This window comes from Chelmon rostratus, chromosome 11 (assembly GCF_017976325.1).
Source record: "Chelmon rostratus isolate fCheRos1 chromosome 11, fCheRos1.pri, whole genome shotgun sequence".
NCBI classification, from domain to species: domain Eukaryota; kingdom Metazoa; phylum Chordata; class Actinopteri; order Chaetodontiformes; family Chaetodontidae; genus Chelmon; species Chelmon rostratus.
This window is the reverse complement of record NC_055668.1, coordinates 15,978,095-15,992,975: the sequence shown is the minus strand read 5'-3', so window position 1 is coordinate 15,992,975 and position 14,881 is coordinate 15,978,095.

The following is a 14,881-nucleotide window of genomic DNA, read 5'->3' as shown; positions in this document are numbered from 1 at the left end:
TGTACCAGTCTGCTGCCTGCTCATTTGGCCCACTTAAAGAGCAAAATGAACACACACATGCTCACACACACACAGAGAGAAAGACACACGCACACACACACATACACACACAGGTGTTGTCAAAAAAACATGAATTCATATTTTTAGGCATGCAGGCAGCATGGCTCTATGGCTGGAAAATATCGGTCCAATAGTCCACCACTTTGGTCCAGACTAAAATATCCTAAAAACTACTGAATGGATGCCCATTAACTTTTGTACAGATTTTATTTGTCCCCAGATAATGGAGGATAATGAATTATGTGATTTCTTCTGGCGCCATCCTAAGGTTCACATTTGCGCTTTTGAGTGAAACGTTTTCACAACTGTTGGACAGGCTGCCATGAAATTTTGTCACAGACATTCATGTCCCCCTCAGGAGGAACTGAAATCCCTTCTGTTATCCCTTAACTTTTCAGCTAGTGCCATCATCAGTTCATGAACAAATGCATGCAAAACTAATTATGTGTGTGTATGTTTTGTTTTGTGCTAATTAGAAAATGGCAAGATGCCAACATGCTAAAGATGGTGAACATCGTGAGCATCATACCTGTCAAGCATCATTTGTTCACATTGTGAGTGCATCAGCATGCAGATGTTAGCATTTAGCTCAAAGCAATGCTGTGCCCACGTAAGCCTTGCAGAGCTGCAACATGGAACTATTTCCATGTATTCTGAGTTGAAACAGTCAATATGTAATGCATAGCCAAACCTGAAAAAGCAAGTAGACCATGCTGGACCGTGACAAAACAATGGCATTTTTTGCATTTGGTTCTGCAGCTATTTTCACTATCATTAATTTTATAATAACACAAGTGGCTCTTTACAAGATGGGTTAATATGTATGAGAAGAACGGTCATATAAGGACATTCACGCAATTCAAATGTGGGAAGTTAATCAGGTTTACCCTTAGCCCTCAGCTGCTAGCTGTGAGGATATATAAGTGGATAAATTGAACATGGTCTTTTTGGCACAGATGCATGTATTTTGGCGCCTCACTCTCTGTTATGTGTGGAATAATCCTTATAATATACTGTAATAATAGCAAATAAATATGAGTACTACTCTCCTCCATTCTGCTCTACTGCAACAAAACCAAGTGGCTGCAGAAACCACAACCAGAGAAGTGCGAAACTCATAGATTTCAGCTGTGTGGAAAGACATTATCATCCACGGCCAATGTGTTCCGCCTCCCATCGCCCCCAGGTCATATGCAGAATAAGGCAGAGTAATAGCTCCACTGAGATGGAGGGGAGGAAAAATAAAATAGAATAAAACAATGTTTTGTTGTTAGGAGGAAGCTGCTGGAAGGGACCGTGTTGCAAAGCCTCCCTGGAGACACAGAAGAAGAGGGAGGAGATGAGTCGGGGAAGCAGTAGGTAACAGCTCTTCTCCTTCAGTAAAAGATGCACCAGAAAGAGAGGACACTTCAGTGGTTGTCGCTGCTTCTGCCATTATTGTTGTACTGCATCGTAGCGTGTTTCAGACGTAGTTAACTGCAGTCACAATGCGCCGTCTGTTTTTAGAAAATGGGTCACAACAGCGTTAACTCATATCTAAAAACAACACACAAAGCAACACGTTTTTCCCCTAAAGTACACTATGCATTTGTTAAATTTACATTTCATGCATGTTGTGGAAGATTCCTTCATATTTCTTATTTATTCCTTGAGGTTGAGCTTCTTCTTTAACTTGAGCAGCACTGCTTTTATAGAGCTGGAGCTTTTAGGCCTACAGGTAGTAATCATAATCCATGAGTGCACTGAGAGTGAATGTGAAAACTATATTTCCAAAGGGATCGGCTTTGCTCTTTCAATTCAGAGTAGCTATACTGCTGTGACTTTGACATTTAAACATAACCACCGTGACAGTTTTCACTTTTTCTGTCTTGAAGTGAATATTTGAAGTATTCACCTTAAAAAAAATCACACACACTGACAGATTCACAGTTTTGGTATTCAGAGTTCGTACTCAGATGCTGAAACCATGGTATTGGCGGATGATATTTCAAGCAGGGGAATCTTTATTCAGGATATCTTGAATGCATTAAGCAGGAAATAACTTATGTGAGGCGAAAACATCTATTGCTAACTGCTTGTCTGCCTTGTGCCCAGTATAGAAGAAACAGGGACTGGAGGGGGCAGACTGATGCTGCTTCACACACAGAACAGGAAGAGAGTCATGCTGCTCTTCAACTACAGGAAATAACCTCTGTACTGATGACGCAGGTCTCGGGGGAATGCTCAGCAAGTTCTGTAGATCTGAAGCCTACTGTACACTCTGTAACTGTGTGAACAGCAAGGCTGTGCAAGGCCGTGCAACATGTTGCAGCAGGGACACACACTTCTTCGAGTTCTGTCGTGTGCCATACATTACGAAGTAAGGATTGTGTTCATCACTAAATCTTAAAAAACAACTATAATATCTTACTGCCCCCCCATCAGCAACAGCTTACACACACTCATGCAAACTAGATGAAAAGACGTAAATCTGTAAAGCTGCCACTCGACGATATGTCTGTGCAGAGAGATTTCCCCCCGCAACACGTCCAGCGGTCTGCCTAATTAGAGCCGAGCGTATCTGCGGGCAAGGGAGTGTCTGCACATGGTGGAAGGGGGATTTGGCCGAGAGCATTCATTCACTGGGCTGTCTGGTGGGGGAGACAATGGCGAGGAGTGCAGATTGGATGCCTTGTTCCAAACTGTGCCGAGCACTTTTCTCCAGCACAGAGGAATGACAAGAATAATGCCGGCTGAATATCCCGTAGAGATGGATTTATTGGGACTATTGGAAAAATCCGGTTAGGGACTTAATCAAAACAGAACAGCAGCGGGAGACTGAGCTGAGCCTGTAGGCCAGGCCAAACTGATTCCAGCCCTGCCTGTCCTGTCCTTTACCTGTCCTCTCCGTCCTCAGAGTGGGCCCACTCCAGTCATTTGTCCTTTGTCTAAACCATTACTCGAAAGGACGTTTCCCCATTCTGACCTCGAGGACGACCCGTCTCTCATGTCTGAGACCAGAATTTGTGAGTGTTTTATATGTCTGTAGTCCTCGATGAACACCTGAACACCACGTGTCGCAAGTGAGCATGTGTGAAAACTAACGCAGTCAGCAAGTGAGCAGAGCTGAAATAATGACTAGGTTACATAAAAGTCATGGAATAAAGGTTACAGGAGCTAAAAATAATAGATGCACTGTTGAAACAGTTAGCCAAAAGTAATTATTAAACTGCACATTGCCAAGGAGCAAGCTAGCTTGGAAGATGAAAACGCTTACATGCAGCGGGTGGAAATATTTTGAAATTTATGGTAATGAGTAATAAATGACATTTTTTGAGTAACAAGCCCAACGCTGCTAAATGGTTAGCTACAAGTAATGAATTAAAGGTTGAAACGCTTAGCTAAAATGTAATGGAAACATGTCTGAAACAGTTGGTTTCTGCTCCTTCAGGCAGTATACAAATTCAAACTTGACCTAAAAGCAACCAAAGCATTTAAAGGTTAAGGTTTAACAGCGTTAAACAACATTCGGTGTAAAATCAGTCCTAATGAACACATTTGGAACTTGAAGGCTGGCGTGTGCATCTGTGTCAGGCTGTGGGGACGTGCGACAGAGAAGGTTAGGAAACACCGGTCGACATAATTTGACTTTCTGTTTGCACATAACTTTGCCAAGGCTGCACAGTCCTTTCACCTTTCACACAGGAAATATTCAGAAATGTCGTATCTGCATCCGGATCAGGATCAAAAGAGAGTGATAGACATTCACACAATACATGCGTCAGAAATTAGTGAAAATGTTCAAGATGGCCTCTCTTAATGGTACAAATCCCTAATCAAACATTTTAATGCTCCACGTAACATAATAACCAACCAATAAATCTTGTGCAGCTTTCACGTCAGTGAAATAAGTCTACTTTTCTGGGAACGTGGCAACATTTTACACGAAACTTTTCTCATTCACCCACACAGAAAATACACATAAATGTGTGATCAAACTCTCTCTCTCTCTCTCTCTCTCACACACACACACACACACACGCTCACACACACAGAAACTCATGCACACAAAAAGCTATCACCTTCCACCCACCAGCCTGGAAAATATTAACCTTTTCAACCCATGTCACCTTTTCGTCCAGCTTCATGCATCATGCTCACATGCCTGCAGACACACATGAAGTACACACAGATTCATACGCACCAACAATACAGACACACAAACGGCTCCAGATATCTCGGAGGAACTTCAGAGAATTCAGGGAGTGGAGAGTCATTTGGTTAAAGAGGACCAAACTGCAGGAAATGAGAATCACTGACCCTCCCTTGTGACCGAATTTACAATCTGTGCCTGAAATCAGTTGAAGGAAGAAAGAAAACAGAGAAAGTTAGCTGGAGAAGGAAATGTTTGAGCGTCTATAAATAGAAGACCCACGTTTGAAATGATTCTGAAAGGCATGCGAGTCATTTATTATTCAGCTCATATTGCTCCATGTTTATCACATAGAATGAGTAAAAGAAGCCTGTTTGGAATTTAGATTCATATTCTGACAATAGCAGATTTGAAACTCGTGATAGGCTTTGCCGTATGCATGAAAGCACAAAGACATACGAAGCCTTTTCCGTGTATAAACTCTGATTTACGTGTGACAGGTTTGCATGAATTTTGGAAATTATACAAACTTACACACTGTACTGTAGCATCAGCTTGCAACCAAATAAAGGAGCATAGAATTGAAGCTTTAAACCAGTAGATCAGGCACTATATGTGCCAAAAAAGCTGCTGTACCCCTGTAAAGCCTAAACCACCTTGGCTCCTCAAACGCAACACCAAGCAATCTAATTGTCTCAGATCAGCACCTATGTGTCATCTGCTTTGTGCACTGTTTGGCTGTCCTCAGACAAAGGGCATTTAAATACGCCCCTCAAATACTTTCTGAACCTTTATTTAAAATTTTTAGCACAGCCAACAACGACGATGGGAGGCTGCGTTTGAGCGTGAGGCATTAATGAAAACAAACAGTACATTGTGAGCACGAAGACAAGAAGCCTCTTGCATTGAAAAGGTGCACGGGCCTCATTCATAATTCAGAGGCGTCGCAGCGATATGAGAGAGGAGGACGCATCTGTCTGCATTACGCCAGCGTTGCCTCCGCGTTGCATCACCCTCCCGGGTGGTTCGTTTTCGAGAGTTTAATACGCTCCCTATCAGTTGCGCTCTGGCTGTGGCTAATTTCAGCCTCAGATAAGAGCCTTTATTTGTCACCCAGCTCCTTTGCCCCGTCACACAGCCTCGAAGTGCCTCCTCTGTCTGAGATCTTTGAAGGAGTGCTGACTGGAGGAGCTGCTGTTTGTCTATACGTTACTTGTGACTGTTCAGTGTGCAGCATCACAAGTAAGGATATTATGAACCCTCAGCGCTAACTCGAAACCCATCCCCCACACACACATGTATAGCTGTCTCCCCACACAAAGAGAGGCGCATGTGCCTTATTACACACACGCACACACACACACACACACACAGCTGGCTGCTGGTCTGTCTGACCTAGTTTATTTCTGTAGGCTGCTCTAATGGAGGGAGCGAGCGTGGTGTATTATCTGACTGCTTCTGATTTGCATTTCTGCCCTGTCACTGGCAGATGGCACCAGAGGTCGAGAGCAGAACTTTTCGGAGGCCCTCTCTCACGCAGGACACGTACTGCACGCACGCACACACGTGCACACAAGCTTCACGCATAAAAAACGTTGCAACGATCAAGCTGACTCGCTGCATGGCGTATGCACTTTATGTCAGGCCAAAAAACAAGCATTTTGTATGTGACGGAGACGTGCAGGTGTGTGGCGGGGCAAACACACACATGTACACCCACGTGTGTGCATGTAGTTCATGCACGCACGCGGGTGGAGAGCCCGGTGCTCTGAACTGTAACATTGAGTTGACACCCTCTGCTCTTGCAGTGTTAATAGGAAGGAAGTGATGAATCACACTCACTTATGTGTGGTAGTGGTGAGTGTTCAAATACAGATAGGGTCCGTCTCTCTCTGTCTCACACACACACACACACACACACACATACACATATATGCGCAAACACTCTCTCTCTCTCTCTAGAAATCACAGAGGAAGTGAACAGACGTGAAACCTCAGCACTTTGTCATTGTCTATCTGATGGAAGTCACTGTCATGGTTGAAATCATTCAGAAAGAACATGATGGCGGGTTTACGTCTGGTGTGTTTACGTCCCCGGCCATTGCAGCAGGACACATGAGACGTCGCACAGATAAGAGCCGATACTGTCTGTGTGTGCTGCTTTTTTTATTAAATCTGATCGAATCTGGCTTTGTGCGTTGCAGAATCGACACACGGCGGCTTTAAGGTGTGTCCTCATGTCCTGATTCGTCTGACTTGTAGTTGAGCTCACGCAGAAACATCAGCCCGTCCGGCTGCTCACAGGTGGTGTGTGTATGTGGACGTATGTGAGTGCACTGACATTTATTTAAATATGTCAGCTACAGGAGCCGATAGCACGTTTTAATGTCATGTGTGACATGTCAAAAAATGACAACGTGCACTTGAAAATAAACAGCGTTGCGCACAGATGAGGATGTAGGCATTCAAGCACACACACACACACACATACTGTATTTGTGCATACATGCGCACACAGCCATCGGTCTTTATTTGGAGACAGGAAACGTCAGGGTGTGCTCTCACTCTCTCTCTTTACCTCTTTCGCTGTCTCCTACACACACACACACACACACACACATAGCCGTTATTTAAGGGTGTGGGGACATTTTCCATGCGGTTTGAGTGGTTAAGCTCTGCAGTTGTAAAGTGTGTAAAAAATCTGCCAGATCTGCTCTACATAAAGACACAAATGGCTAAAGTGGAGTGGGGGTGAGACCAATTAGTTTGAGGCTCTCATTGAAGTGTTGGGCAAAATTTGGCAAAAAAAAAAAAAAAAAAACCCACACAGCTCCGTATCGCCAGAGAATGGCTTTTCCATGAGCTTCGGTGAGCTGGAGGCCGGCTGAGATATGATGTTATAATCTTAGCCTCCGAGTTCAAAATCAAGGGCTGATTTCAAACAGGCTGCTGCTTGTGCTTGAAAACCCCCCTTCCTTCTTTTGTCTATTGCTTTCTCAATTTTCTTTGACATGGCCATCTCCTCTCTGACTCATCCTTCAGGTCTCAAGTGTATTGTGGCGAACCGCTGCCGAATTCTCTCCTCTTTTATATCCATTTTCTCGCCTGTATCTCGCTTTCTCCCTCTTTCCATTTCCGTTTGCTCTGCGTAGCGAAGGTTAACTTTTAGTTCAATGTAGATAGCTTTAAATAATGCATGTTTCCAGTTAAATATAAATGAGCTAGCTCCCTTTTTTTAAAAAAAAAAAAGAGAAAATATTGTAAATTACACAGAGTATGTCAATCTTGGGAGCTGAATTAGTTCAATATTTGGACAGATATGCAGGAAATGTCAGACAGGGTGAGAATCGAGTGCTTTCTGCAGTCAATGTGGCCCTCTGAGGTTTTTATAAGCGATAGAGAAAACTAGTCATTAACTCACAGGGAGCTAATTGTGTGGTTGGTGCTCTGGTTTAAAAGAGAGTGAGCAAAAATCGTCTGTGTGTTACATCAGGGTGCCTCAGCTCCTTTAATACAGGTAATACGGGCCCACAAGGTCAGCAGCAGAGGAGTTTGGCGTCTGCTGAACCTTTCTCTGTGATCCTGATGAAAACCTCGAGATAATTCACATGTGCGTTTGCGCCCTTTATGTTGCCTTAACTCCTGACAGCATCACAATGGTGTCATCGTCACTTTAGGTGGTCTCTGTGACAGTCTCGGGGATGGCCGCATTGTGTGCTGTCTCTTCACACCAGCCAATGTGTCATTTTTACCTCAAAACCTGTTAGCTACGCAACAGTTTGGGCTTTTCGTGCCTTGCTTAATAGCCTGAAATGGATGCAAGTGGAACCGACATGAGCCTGTGTGTTTATCTGTCATTGTGTACGGCTGTGAGTGTGTGCAATGGGTGTCCTCTGCTCTGTGTGTGCGTGTGCCCTCATCTATGTGTTTTTGGATGCTGTGTGTGGGTACAATCGCTGTGCATGCCATGGATGTGGATAATATCTGTGTGTGTGTTTGTGTGTGTGTGTGTGCTCGCTGTGTGTTCTCATTTGATGGCTGCCTGCTATCAGTGTTTGTTTGGGGTTAAAAGCCCCTGTCTCTGAGGGTGTTAGCGGGGGTCATCTAAACCGGATCTGCGGCAGAATCGCTTGAGAGGCAGAAGCATAATCTGTAGCTGGCTTTGTGCTCCCAGATTAAAGTGATGATGTTTTAAACCTTTCTCACGGCCGCAATATGCCTTCGCTTCCCTCCCTGCTACTCAGTATGTGTGTGACAAGAGATCCTCGCAGCCGGGTTCAAGAAAAGGACACCTTCCTCACTATTTATGAAACGGGGGAGCTTTAGCACATTATCTGAGTCGACGCACGCATGTTCTATTCATCTATTAATTTGCCATCAGCGTGGTGTAGCTGTAGCGTATCTTCTCCAGTGTTTGAGAGGAAACAGCTGCTAATCCTAATCCCCCCCCCCACCCCCATCTCCCCCACGGGATTCTGTCAAATCACAGGCCCTTTAAAAAGCTCTGGCTGGCTGGTTCCAGGGCTGGTTGAGTGGCTGGCTGACTGGCAGGCTCTAAATGAGAGGATGGACCATGCTTACCCACTCCCGTGACTGACATCCACTAGGCCTGCAGAAAGTATGTCACTTGTTTGTACAAGTATGTACGTACACATGCCCGAAATTTCCAGAGCATACTGCATCTCCAGAAGTATCCTCCAAGCTGGTGAAAATAGCTCTTCCCGGAAACACATGTAGACAAGGAGTTTAGAGAAGTGCATACCATACAGTGAAAAAAGAGATTAGGAAAACAGACCTTTTGGTTTACACAAAGCTGTTCTGAAAAACAACCTTCTGTATCCTCATCTAGGAGGACGTGGACGCACTATCTGGGCGACTGTAGCTCAGGCGGTCCACTGTGTCGACCTTTGGATGGTGGTTTAAACCTTTTCTTTTCCTGTCCACATGTTCAAAGGAATAGTTTGACATTTTGGGAAAAAGGCTGGTTAGCTTAGCTTAGCATAAAGGCTGAACACAGGGCGGAACAGCTAGCCCTTACAAATGGAAAACAAAAGGCTTGTGTCTTTTTGTGAATGACTGGTTGCCAGCCAGCCACCAAAGATTTTTCCACATTTTCACACCTCTGTATGGATTAATGAACAAGAGACAACATGTTATCAGGTGAGCTTTAGAGGTGTTTGTAGGTGGATTTTCTTACCTTTGGACAGAGCAAGGCTAGCTGTTTGCTTCCAGTCTTTATAATAAGCTAAGATAACCAGATATGACCTTCTCATCTGGTTCCCGGCAAGAAAGCGAAAAAGAGTATTTCTCATAATTGAGCTCTTCCTTTAAGTGCCCTTAAAGACACTTAACCCCAAACTGCTCCTGATGTGTGTATGTGGAGGGAAAACTAAGTTGCTTTCAACAACAGCCAGATGAGCCTTGTGTATGTAAACTAAACCCCATATGGCTAGGATGAAAAAGCCCAGCACAGAAGAAGAGGAAAGAGGAGAGAAAGACAGTCAAGTCTGCAATTCCTCCTTTTTTTGCATCACGTCTGTGTAAACGGCCTTGGTCGCTGTCACAATCCTAACAGCGAGACTATGTCACTTTTGAGAAAATAATTAACACATTCTTCCTCTTACAAATGAAAAGTTGAACTCACGAGCAATAAAACCTCAACTGCTCAATTCAGCACACTCAGGGGTTTTGCTCTTAATTGGTCTGATTTGACAACTAGCCTCTGAGAGCAAATATTAGCCGATGCTAGGTCGATATTGTCCTTTAACTGGTGTTACTGAGTCAGTTTGCTGATTTTATGACTCTTGAGATTTTAAGTTAATTCTTGACCTTGAATATGGGAGTTAGTTAGTTTGGTAGCTTTTTGAACTACATCTTTCGGCCTTCATCAGCAGGTTGGGTTTTGTTCAGGTATCAGTTGTATCTGAAAGCTGAGGAGAAGCCTAGTAAATGTATTAGTTTTCTCTACTTGTGCTACCAATAGTTATTCACAGCTATTAAAATATTATGCTGTTAAATGAACCGTCACCTTGTAATTGACACTTGGCCGCTGTTCAGGATATGTTGCGTAACTCACGTTCCAACCAAGTTTTGGGCAAATGTTAACCAAATTTTTTTTTAAATCTGCACAAGAAAATTTGGATCAGTGCATGTTTGGATCCCGCCACCATTATGAGACAATGAAATAGCTAAAGGAGAATCTGGTCAAACCTTGAACGGTGGTGAAGCATGCATATAATGGGAATCTGGCATTTACATCTGTGTCACTGGAGGAGCTCTTTGTCCTCAAACAAACTCTTTGTCACGTTGCCTTTTTATCAATAAGCCGACGTTTCAACCCCATCCAAGCGTAAAAACACTTTGGCAACATTTGGACATGTTGCGAAATTTCCGAACATTCACTCATGGGCTCAATTAAAAACCTCTGGAAGACCTAAACTGCAATGTTGCAGACCGGTTTCTGGATGCATCGTCTGCTGGGGGTGATCAACTTTAAACGCTAACCCTTTGAAAACCGCCAGGACTCAAGTGTGTGGCGCTATATCCTCCGCATGCTCTCAAGATGTACAGTGTATGCTTTCCTTTTATTTGATGCATCTTATGAACTGCAAAACCCTGAAGCAATCTATGTTCCCCGACACTCTGAAAGTCTGCAGCACCATTTCTAACTTTCACTCTCCGGCACAAACACTAATATCGGTCTTGTCCATCAGCCGTTCTCACATCAGTCATTTCAGATAATGACTCTCAGCTGGGAGAGACAGCGAGCGGAGGGACGCTGAGGCTGAGCAAAGAGTATCAGCCGACGTGCGTCTCCCTCCCTTGTTCTTGGTCTGTGAGGACGAGATGGGGATGAGGAGTGCGCGGGTAACTATCAGTCATCAGCGTGAGGATTAGGGACTGTCATCAGCAGCCATATGCCTCATATTACCCTCCTGATGACACTAGATGGAGAGAGGGAAGAGAGCGAGGAAGAGGCTTGGGGGAAGGATTACGCCCGCTCTAAGATTTCAGGGTAAAAGTCAGGTAGAGAACAGAGGCTGTCAAAGTCTGATAAATTCTGGTGTATGAACGCACATTTTCACATGCGCACAAATTCATACACACAAAAGCCCTGCAGCAGGAGCACTTTTCAGTATCGCAGAAAGCCAAGAAAAACAAGTTGCTGCTGTAGAAATGTGTGTGTGTGTGTGTGTGTGCTGGCTGGATGTGTGCACGTAGAGCCCTGTGATAAAGCTGATATGCTTCTGTCCATGTTTTTCGCCTCAAGCAATGCTTGTTGACTGTTATTCAGTACAATAGACACACATGTGCTCTTCATTGATCACATACAGGGAATAAGTACTTGTGTGTGTGTGTGTGTGGAGGAGGAGGAGGAGGAAGGGGAGGGGTCAGTGGCGACAGCAGTACAGTAAGTGTTTCCATGTGCTTCTCTTATTCACGAAGACACACATAAACACAAGCAGACTGACAAGCATGCTGGCAAATCCATGTCAACAAAAACTCACACACACAGACGCAGAGAAGCAGAGCTCGTGTGACTCATTAGGTGACTCAGGTCCTGACAGTAAAAATAACATCTGAGAACATTTACCGTATATTCATTAAGAGCCGGTCCAAGTCATGACGAGAAGCACTTTAACGGATTTCCATCAAGCGCACCTTGCCAGCTAAACAAACTCGTCGCGCGGCCACGTGTTCCCCAAACATCTCCCTTCTCCTCCTTCCCAGTTCCTCTTCCTCGTTCAGCGCGCTTCCGGCGTGCTGTCGCCGGGCTATTTTGGTGCATTTGGGCAAAAGAAGAGAGAGCACTGTGAAGATTTGCTGAACGCTGGATCAAGTTCACAGCAGAGAAAATAATGTCACTTCTCAAGAGCTAAAATGTTGTGCAAGGCCAGAGGAGTGATAACATTCAGCACCTGATGTCTGCTCATTTACTTAGTTGTGGGGTTTACTCAGATTTCTGTCTGAATGGTGCTTTTTTGGGTTGTTTTCATGTGATCCGGAATGAGCATCAGGTACTCATGGCCTACAATGGCCAGATGAAGCAAGATTCTTGCATAACAGCTCACGAGCAATGAATGGATGCGACTCCAGCTTTAATGTAGTGGATTAATTAAAAGAATCTGCGAGAAACGAAGCCTCTGTGCTGGTGATCAAGTGTACACGAGAAAGCGACCTGCGTTCGTCGTCTTTTATCTCATTCATAGTCGTTTGTGTTATGGATGCAATGTTTGTGATGTCGTCCCGTAACCAAAATACTCCCATGTTAGCATCATTACACTGGCATGCCCCAAGATTGAGCATGTTTGCTAGTTTTCCTCATCAGCCGCCGCAGCGGACCACCATGAAGAGGGGAGGAGAGGCAGGGAGGCACTTAGCATGTAAAAAGACCATATGTGTGAGCACGAGTGTGGGCACAGAGGAACGATCCGCCTGTGGTCCTGCTCGGGCTTATGTGAGTCTGTGGGAGGCAGAGTATGACTTTGTTCGTACTGTAGTATATTTGTGTGCGATCGCGATGGTCTACACGTGTGGGTGTGTGCACTTTTTCCACAGGCTGTCACTCGCTTTGCTGCTGAGTCTTTGGTAACTTACACTGCCTGTGTGAGAGCGTGTGTGTGTGTGTTTCTGCGTGTGTGTGTGTTTAAGCTTTTGTTTAATTTCTACTTCCTGTTTTATTCTTGGCCTAATCCAAACGCAACACAGCTGTGCAGTCAGCCAGAGAAAGAGGGCTTGGGGGATGGGTTGCCAGGTCCTGGTGAGTGCAGCCATGCTCTACAACTGCTACCAACAGATGGAAGGGAAATGGGGTTACCAGCTTGGGCTTATCTTCTCTTTGTAGGCCAGACTGACGCCCCCACGCTCCCCCACCCCCTCATTTGGTCATAATGCTACGCTTAAATCTCTATATTTTGGTGTTAGCTTTTTTTTTTCCTTTTCACAATAGTTTGATGCATACTCTATGGAAGGCCATGACCACCAGAAAAAAAAAAGGAAAGATGACAACTTCTGTCTGGTAAATGCTCATTGGTAGGTCAATATTATGAGACACACGTTATAATTTTGTTGTAATGACTTAGGCCAGGTCACACGAGAAAGTGAAACTGTGTGTCTTTGTGAAATGTTTGTTTTTTGAAGCTTGGTGGCTATTGCAGGGCTGCTCGGGGAACGGCTGTAGCTGGCGAGCTAACTGCTAACTCGTTAGCCAGTGCAGTCACGCTGTACTGTTTTGGTTACGCGCCCCTGGCATTTTATTCGTCTTTGTGCAAATAAAGCTTGGCTGTTAGCGGGACGAAGGGTTCACACAGTTTAAAAGATGCATTTGCACCACTGACTCCTGTCTCACTACTGTCTGCAAACCAAACATACAGTGCTTTCACTGCGCAGCAATAAAACACCCATTCCTCTTCTGAGGAGTAGAAGAAGAAGAGTGAAAGGTGCAACACAGCATGGTCAACGCCATGAATTCACAGGCCCAAGTTTTTTTCGGCCCTGTGTGATTTAGTGCCATCTAGCGGTGAGGTCGCCTCCCCGACTGTGGCCGCTCAAACTGCGAAAGGCGCTCTCCAGAGCGAGTGTTTGGATTGTCCCTTCTGGGCTACTGTATATGCAACATTGCGGACTCTGTGGAAGAGGACCTGCTCCCTCTGTAGAAACAAAAAGCTCATTCTAGGGTAGCGAAAACATGATTCTTATTTTTAGGTGATTCTACACTTATGAAACCATAACTATAAATATTATATTACATTTCTGCCATTAGACCCCACACTCTCGACCTTTAATGCGCCTCAAGACCTCTAGTCTCTCATAAATTTGACTTATCATGTTATAGAAAAGGCGAAAAAAGGGGGCTAATATCTCATACTTTTAGTTTAGTATCTGAAAACTTGAATGAATGTGGAATATTTACATTAATATAGTTAATTTTCCATCTATTTTTTTCTTTTCCTGTTGGAAATGGCTTTCTGTAATGGACTCACATCAGACTTAATGGGACAGGCTGACCAGCAGATTGTAAAAGAAATATAATTTCATATCACACTCTTGGCTGGATATATATGACCCACATAATGGAAGGAAACTCAGCTTCAAACATAAAAAGCAAAGATTCCTCCACATCACCAGCTCCTCCGTTTTTGTCTCATCTCAAGAGAGGTGTTGATGCCGAAAAATCAAACAAACGAACATCTTTTGCAGGCGCCAGTGCTCGAGACATACAAATGAAGCTGTGTTTTGATTATTGAGTATTAATATTTCAGCCGCTGTGTCTGTGTTTGTGTGTGTGTGTGTGTGTGTGTGAGATGAGGAGGGCAATCAAAAGCAAAGACGTGGACTCTGGAGCTCCACTGAAGTCAGCCCCCTTCGCTCTCCTCAGTCTCGTCTGCCCGTGGAGAGCTGAGGCATCTCTCTCTGGTCTCCCTCAGCCCAGCACAGCACATTCATTATTAATCTCGCAGAGTCGCTCCCTCCTTCTCAGCTCAGCCAATTACAGTCGGGCCCCTGCGACTGCTGCCTGTCTCATTTGACGCTGCGCTGGTTGGCTTTGATGTCTCTATCAACACGAAAGAGCCGGGGACCAAGTCTTAATAGAGCAGAAGGGGATTATGTGACTGCCTGCCTCTGGGGGTGGAACATTTTTTTTTAAAATATATATGTTTAATTCATACTTTATTTTATTATCAGGAG